Source organism: Macaca nemestrina, chromosome 8, assembly GCF_043159975.1.
Source record: "Macaca nemestrina isolate mMacNem1 chromosome 8, mMacNem.hap1, whole genome shotgun sequence".
In the NCBI taxonomy this organism is placed as follows: domain Eukaryota; kingdom Metazoa; phylum Chordata; class Mammalia; order Primates; family Cercopithecidae; genus Macaca; species Macaca nemestrina.
Genome location: NC_092132.1, coordinates 91,967,166 through 91,976,193, shown reverse-complemented (window position 1 = coordinate 91,976,193; position 9,028 = coordinate 91,967,166).

The following is a 9,028-nucleotide window of genomic DNA, read 5'->3' as shown; positions in this document are numbered from 1 at the left end:
ATACTATGATTTTATTAATCTGATTACCATTTAGTTAATCATTAGGAAGCCATTAAAATCTTGTAAAAGAATACTGAAGTAGAAAATGTTAATGATATTGTAACATCATTCTGTCACTCTCTAGAGCATTTATAAATACAGAGAGATTTATTTTAAGGAATTGGCTCATGAGATTGTAAGAGCTGGCAAGTTCAAAATTTGTAGAACAGACCAGGAGGCTAGAAACTCAGGCAAAGGTTGATGTTGCAATCTTAAGTTTAATTTGTAATACCAGATGGTAGGCTGGAAACTCAGGCAGGAAAACTCAGCATTTGTTCTTTAGGCATTCAACTAATCGGATAAGGTCCACCCGCATCCTCAAAGGTAATCTCTTTTACCTAATGTCAACTAATTCTAAGTGTTAATTACTTCTAAGATACCTTCACAGCAACATTTAGTGTTTGACCAAACAACTGGGCATTATAGCCCAGCCAAGTTGCACATAAAATTAACCATTACAGATAAAGTATTGAATTTTTTTTAAAAAGCTACAAAACAATATATATGATACACTATCTTTAAAAAATGCATGCACATATACATATACGTTAATAGAAGAAACACTGTAAATGTTTATCTTACAGTGGTAAGATTATAAAGTATTTTATTTTGTCTTTGTGCTTTTCTGTGTTTTTCAGCTATGTGCATAGAATTTGTATTTGGCTTATAATTACTAATAAAAGTTAGCTTTTTAAAATTATGTAAAGCATTAGAAGATTGTTACGACAAAATATTGAGTGAAATAGCAGAACATTCTCGTTGCTTCTCGAGTGATGGATGCAAGAGAGACCATTTCCCTACTTTTTTCCTCATCCAATTTTTAATCAGCACTTTTTTTTTTATACTGAAAACATTTGAAAACTTTTTAATAACATGGAAAATGATCGTGATATACTCAGGTGAAAAAACGCAAAATTCAGAATTGTACATACAATAAGATTATAGCCTAGTTTAAAACATATATAGAAAATAGTATGGGCCAGGCACAGTGGCTCATGCCTGTAATCCCAGCACTTTGGGAGGCCAAGGCAGGCAGATCATTTGAGGTCAGGAGTTCAAGACCAGCATGGCCAACATGGTGAAACCCCATCTCTATTAAGAATATAAAAATTAGCCAGGTGTGGTGGGAGGCACCTGTAATTCCAACTACTCCAGAGGCTGTGGCATGAGAATCCATTGAACGTGGGAGATGGAGGTCGCAGTGAGTCGAGATCACGCCACTGCACTCCAACCTGGGCAACAGAGAGAGACTCAGCCTCAGAAAAAAAAAAAAAGAAAGAAAGAAAGAAAAAGAAAAAGAAAAATAGTATAGAAAGAAGTACATCAAAATACAAACAAAGATTATATTAAGATTGTGGGTTGATGAAAAGGATTTTTTTCTATTTCTTAAAAAATGTTTCTATAATGTGAATATTACCTATACAATTAAAAAGAGTTTCCTGGAAAACATATGGTAATATGCCTCAGTGGACTCTCAAGATTTTGTAAACATCGTCCTATTTGTAACTTGCCCTTAAGTGGATCTGTGGTAATAAGTCAGCTTATTCTAATCATATCACCCTAGTATTTTAGGAACATCACTGGCTCTTCTTTATAATTAGATAGGCCAACTTTTCAGCTGGGCAGTCCTCTCAAATAACTGTCATAAGAAATATTTTTTAATCACTAAGCTTTACTCATTATTACAATGAGGCTACTAATAGCTATAGATTGTTTAACAAAAGCACATACACAATGCCTGTGTACATGTTTGTTGTTCTTATTGCTTCTACGTGCCTTCTTCCTGAACTCTTTTTATTACAGCACTTTAAATTGTGGTAACAATATGAACCTATAGCTTTAAAGGCATATAAAGCAATACGAGTATTTCTTGCTCAGCAAACATTCATGGCAGGAGTTTCATTGGCTAAGGTGGCTCTCTGCCAGGTGATCATTCAGGAACGCAGGCTCCGTCCATCTTACAAGCATTTCTCAACTCCCAGGGTCACTGTCATCTGCAGCCAGCTGGCAGAAAAGGACAGCGAAGGACATTCATGGAGGGTTTGTATAGCAGTCCTGGAAGTGGCACACATTCTGGGAAACAGTCCCCCATGGAGAATGTCATCCAACTGTGGACCCGCAGAAAGCTTTCTGCACGTTTCCTTAACACTTTGTATTTTTCTCATTTGCAATTATGTGTATTTGTCTCATCCATCTGAAAGGATATGCGCTAAGGGGATTGCCTCATGCAGTGTATCTTCTTTGGTGCATATATAATGCTGAGTGGATGCACATGTACTGAGTGGAATAATGCTCCTATTCTGAAGCACTCCTGTTCTGAAGCAGGGATTGATGTTAACACCAAAGACAGTTTGCCTTTTTTTTCCTATTGTTAAGTCCACAATCATCTAATTATGAAAAAAATGTCAATAACAAAAAAGAAAAAAATGTAAATCTAGTTAAACATACATTATTGATATTCACAGGAGAAAAATATCTGGCAGCTATGGCTTATAACTGGAAAATTAAAACACTGAAGAGAAACTGGCAAATGCTTTGTCCTTGGGAATTGGCATTTCTGTAGCCAATTAAAGAAGCAAAGCAAAGTGAAGTTCAATAACACTCTTCTCATTTTATTAGAAATCATCCAAGATGGAAAAAATAGAAAGAATTTTTGTGTATGAACCATGCAACAAAACCCGGGTGCATATCAAAATAGTTTCCATTATAACTCCCCAAATAAATAATTATTTCATTATGTAAGTGCTTGTTTCAAATTTATTTTTCCATTTTGTATTTTGTCTTCTTGAAATTAAATTGGCTGGGAGCAGTGACTCATGCCTGTGCACTTTGGGAGGCTGAGGCAAGCAGATCATTTGAGGTCAGGAGCTCCAGACCAGCCTGGCCAAGATGACAAAATCCCACTTCTACTAAAAATACAAAAATTAGCTACAAAAGAATATATCCAATGAGGTTGGTTGTGGTGGCTCACACTTGTAGTCCAAGCAGTTTGAGAGACTGAGGCAGGAGGATTGCTTGAGTCCTGGAGTTTGAGACCAACCTGGGCAACACAGTAAGACCCCATCTCTAAAAATATATATATATATACAAAAATTAGCCAGGTATGGTAATGTATGCCCGTAGTCCCAGCTACTCAAAAAGCTGAGATGGGAGGATTATTTGAGCCTAGAAGCTTGAGGCTGCAGTGAGATGTGTCTGTGCCACAGCACTCCAGCCTGGGCAACAGAGCAAGACCCTATCTCAAAAGAAAGAAGAAAAGAAAAGAAAAGAGAAAAGAAACAAAAAGAAAAGAAAAGAGAAAGAGAGAGAGAGAGAAAGAGAGAAGGAAGGGAGGGAGGGAGGGGAGAGAGAGAGAAAGAGAAAGAAAGAACGAGAAAGAATGAAAGAAAGAAAGGAGAAACAGAGGGAATATGTCCAACAGTGTCAATCAGACATGGAGGAGTAAGGCCTTTGCCAGGTACCTACCTCAGTGCTAACTAGATGCTATTGACCTAAAACCCATGATTTATGAAAATCGTCAAAACAAATTCTTCATTGAAGTTTAGCAAGTATCTACAAAGTGCATCCCAGTCCTACTTGTCATCCCGCTGAAAGCCGAAATCTGAATATTTCTGGTTGGGGGGTCTCCCCATTTTTGAAACCCCCGACCCGGGACAACACCCTTGCCATGCTTTGCAGCTCTGGAGGCGCATGTCCTTGGGAGAGAGGACTTGAGACTGAGAGAAGCAGAAATGGAAGGTGGCTCGGTGAGCAAGGAAGCTAATTACTCAGAGCAGATCAGGTAATAGGCTTACCAAAAACATGACTGCAGAAGTCTCTTTTCACTCACTTCAGTGTTCATGATGAAAGTTTTAACAGCAATTCAATAATGCGAAACTCATATTCTAAAAGTAGAATAAAGCAAAGCCTGAATAAAACTCCCAGTAACCTTCCCCACATGAAAACAAGACAAATAAGCAAAAGGATAATAATTATAACTCAGATGTGAGACCTATCAACCCCATACATTTTATTTTTTTAATGATGTGATTCTTTCTCAGTACAATGTACTATCAGCCTAATTCTAAACCAAATGCCTGTAAAATCCCAAGCTGTGACCATAGAAGTCTGTTAAATAAATAGCTGATTTATCATCCATTGGTTGGGAAGTTAAATATCTGCTTGTCAGGGTTATGACAGTTTAAATGTCATTTTCCCTTTGGAAGATACAATTCAACTATAATTTATTTTCCATTTACATTTTTAGATTATTAATTCAAAAGAAACTTGAGTGAAGTCTTAACTTAATTTTAAATCATCCGGTATATGGCTATAAAATAAACATCTGTCCCCAATATATAAAGATTAAAATGGTGTTTCATGATTTTTTCTTTCTTTTCAGCTTTGACACATAATTGACATATAAAATTTTATATATTTAAGGTATAAAATGTGATAATTTGATAGAGGTATACATTGTGACTACCACAATCAAGTTAGTTAACACGTCCACACCTCACACTGTTCGACTGTTCTGTTCCGTTTTTGGTAAGAACATTTAAGATCTATTTTCTTAGCAAATTTCAAGTACACAATACAGTATTGTTAACAATAGTCACCAGGCTGTCCATCAGCTCTCCGGAGCTATTCACCTCGTAACTGAAGGTTTGTGCCCTTGGGCCAGCATCTCCCGTTTCCCCGCTCCCCAGCCTTGCAATCTCTGTTCTACTCTCTGTTTCCATGAGTTTGTTTTTAACATTCCATCTGTGAGTGGAGTCAGGCAGCATTTGTCTTTCTCTGATTCACTGATTTCACTTAGCATGATGCTCATAAGGCCCATCCCTGTTGTCTCAAATGGCAGGGTTTCCTTCTTCTTTACTCATTCATGAGTTTTTATAGTCACAAAATCACCCGTTTTCCCTTGCACCTCAAATTCTTAGATGCTCTCTATCCTTGGAGGATGGACAGCCACCTAGATGACGTGGTCTAGTAGTTCCTCTCTCGTGGCTTTCCAAACCCAGACACATATAACCTTCCACAGCGGAGTCTGAAATTCCAACTTAGAAATGCATTCCTTTGGTTATGAGCTCTAAATAACTAATAGGTATTTAAAATCATTTGGGAATTTCATGGTTCTAAAACACTAGAGCTTGAAAGATCACTTTGCAAATCAGGAAAGTGAGAGGCCTGGAAGTATCTGGGCCAAGTTGTATGACTCATGACAGGTAAGTTCCAAGCAGGCACTCAGGATCATAACAAAAGTTCTTTTAAAAAAATTAGTCAGTCATGGAGAAAGGCTGTTATGGGGCAAAACTCATCACAATTAAGGTGCTTTTGTTTTGTTTTGTTGATAGAATGAAAGGCAGGTGGTTGGAGAGAGCAGACAGCAGATAGAGGAACTCCCAGCACCTTAGAAATGGAGGAAGCCTTGGAGAACACAGGGACACTCAGGCCCTGGAGGGCTGAGAAGAGAGTCTGAAATCCAGAACTCAAAAGGAACAAATGGGAATATTCCAAGCACATATCATGTTTTTGCTAACATGTTTAAAACATGGGATTTCTTTTTCCTGCTCACTGATTCTTTGTTCATTGGCTTAGATGTAAAATATACTTATACTTTCATTATCCAGACTAATTATTTGTTTCTGGATTATATCCACTATTTGTTTGATTTTGGAGTACTTCTATCCTTTGTTCAATTTTTGTGGTCTGGCAAATATCATAATTTCCCACAGGACAAAATTTTGGTCTCCACAACTCAAATTGACCTGCTAAATTACTAAATTCAGACGGATTAGCAGCTTTGGACATTGGGTAGTATTTCGAGATTTGGGCTTGACTTCTTAAGTCTGGGTCCTAACACAAACCAACCATATCATTTTAGACACGCTATTTTTCTTTTTGGAGACAATGTACTCCTCTACAGAATGAGGGCATAAGAGTATATAAAATGTTTAATTTTTTCCTACTCTGAATTCTGTGGCTCGGTATAGGACATAAATAAAATGAATGATATGGTAAAGACTTCAGGCCAGTTTCCGTGTTAAGTTAATTAAACATGTGCATAAAATTTTTCTCCCTGCTGAAATTTCTTTAAAACTGCATTCACACACAAAGACGCATGTGCCGGATGATGAAGAGAAGATAAGAGACAGCAGCAACAGATGGACAAGTAGTAATTAGCAGCTCAAGAGAACTAAATCCAGTGCCTCCAGAAGAGAAAGCTGAGATCCAAACCAATTTAAATGTCAGGATCCTTAAAAGATGAGAAAATGGTGGCACCAGTTACCTCTGGAACGAAGAACAGAGGGAAGGGAAGAAAATACAGACACGGGATGAAAGTTCCTTGACAGGCTTTTAGCCCCCAGGATATCTTTCCTACTCAGTGCTCTTTGGGTGACTGATCTAACCCCACCCCAAAAGTTTAGCCCTTTATTCTATAGTAAAAGTTAAACAAGGAGTATCTGATGCCTCGCAAATAAAAGGAGTTGTGTCCTACAAAGACAAAAAGGAGATTAAATGATTATAGGGGTATTGAAAGTTAAATTTTCAATGTCCAGTCCTCTTATTCCTGCATCCTGTCTCCTAGGACACTAGAAGCCAGACCTTTAACTTTGAGACACAAGATGCCAAGAGTCTTTTCCACAGACTTTTAACAGAAAAGACCTAGTGAATCCGTGAATCGCCCACTCGAATTACGTTGTAATAAACTCAAAATCAATCAGTCACTGCTGTACACCACCACTTCCGGTGAGATTTTCAGTTCCCTCTTAATCATGAGCAGCAAAACAAAAACTAACAAGTTCTTGAGAAAAACTGATAACATAGAGAGCAGAAAAGAAAACAAGCAGAGAAAAGCAGTTGTATAAAATCGACATTAAGCAAAATAAAATCCCGTCAGCCAAAAGTTAATGTCATCAGGGTTATAAAATATCACATGCATGAGAAAAACAGGATACTATGAAGAGAAACATACAGAGAACAATAGAGAGCATTTGAAAAACACTTGAGAAGTAAAAGCGCAAAATGAAAACACAAATTAAAAAAAGTTAAAGAAAGTTAAAGGGTAAAGTTGAAGTTCTCTCCCAGAAAGTAGAACAAAGAGATGGAATATTGAAGAAAACAAAAAGTGAGAAAACTAAAGAACTAGATCAGGAGGTCCAATATTCAAAGAGGAGTTCTGGAAAGAGAGAGCAGAGATTGCGCATTGGAAGAAATTATAGATGAAATAACTCAAGAAAGTTTCCCACAACGGAAAGGACCCATCAAGAGTCCAACAAAATGGGTAAAGCACACACACAACAAAAAACATTTTCTTGAAATTTCATAATATTGGGGCCAAGGAGAAAATTCTACAATCTTCCAGCAGGGGTCGGGGGAACAATTTATATAGAAAGCATGAAAAGTTAAAATAACTTTGAATGTCTCAACAGCCTAAAGGAAGAAGATAAAGGAGAAACCTATCAAAACACTGAAGGGAAGTGACTTCTAACCTAGAAATTCATATCCAAACTATCAGTGAAGCTTGGGGGTTGCATAGAGACATTTTCAAACCTGTAAGACCTCGAAAAATGTATCTCTTTTGGAACTTCTTAAATATCTCCAGGAGAATATGCTTCACCAAGGTGGGAGAGAAAAACTAAGAGAGAAAAAGACCTGGAATGCTGGATGCCAGTTGCTCACACCTGTAATCCCAGCACTTTGGAAGGCTGAGGCAGGTGGATTACCTGAGGTCAGGAGTTCGAGACCATCCTGGCCAACGTGGTGTAACCTCATCTCTACTAAAAATACAAAAATCAGCTCGGCATGGTGGTGCACACCTCTAATCCCAGCTACTAGGGAGGCTGAGGCAGGAGAATCACTTGAACCCAGGAGGCAGAGGTTGCAGTGAGTCGAGATTACACCACTGCACTCCAGCCTGGTGACAGAGCGAGACTCTGTGTCAAAAAGAAAAAAAAAACAAAAAACACTAGAATGGAGGACACAGGCGATACAATTCAACACAGACAGAGGCCAGCCAACGCAATCCCCAGGAGGGGAGGAAATCCCACAATGACAGCTTGTCACCAGCGTGATCAAGAGACAGACCTGTTGAGGCTGGTGTCCCAGAGTGCAGACCTGCTCTCCCATGCATGCCTTCCTGCCTAGGTCACCTGTGCTCCTTTTCTACTTGGCTCTGTGAAACCCTAAGGGGTGAAGGAAGACCACAGTGGGCTTAGAAGCTGATGTGCAGAGCACCCCTTCTCCCACTGAAGTTCTGCCCCATGTCACTTTTTGGCCCATGCCATAGCCAGCATAGTGCCCAGTGTTTCCATGCATGCACTTAGGACCTTGTTTGGCGGCTTCCTGGCAGGCACTCTTCCACACGCTCTGGGATGCCGAGGTCCCACCTGCTCTAAGAGGATCATTTTCTTCTCCAAACCATCATCCGATCCTGGCCATGATGCCTCTTGCTTCCAAAGCTAGGTGTGTGATCATTATTCAATTTTTCAAAATAAAACAAGATAATGTTGAGAGATACATAGGTGTTAAAACTTACTTTTTAAAGTAAGGGAGTAATTGAAACTGAAGATAGGACCGTGGTTAACTTGCTGCAGGACCAGATGGAAATGCAAGGGGAGGAGCCTGAAAGGGGGACTCTAGTCCCACCCTCAACCTGGCATTCGTTTTTATATATCAACAATTATACACAAACCAATGGGAGTCAAACTGAGTATCACTCTGGTGATCCCTTCCAGGTGATCCATTCCAGGTGACTTCTTCCAGCACACTCTATGGAGGAAATTCACCGGACTGCGCACTGAAACCATTTCTCTGCTTGGAGGTTACTGTGAAAAACCTACCTTGCTTGTTTTCCCCCAAGAACCGTATTATATAGCTCTCTTATTAAATTTCAAAAAACAAAATCCCAGTTTGTATCAAGTAACACCGTTTGCTAAATAAGAAAGACTGTAGAAAGATTGAGTGGAAGGCTTAATAGTGCAAAAACAACTCAACAGTTCATTTATGA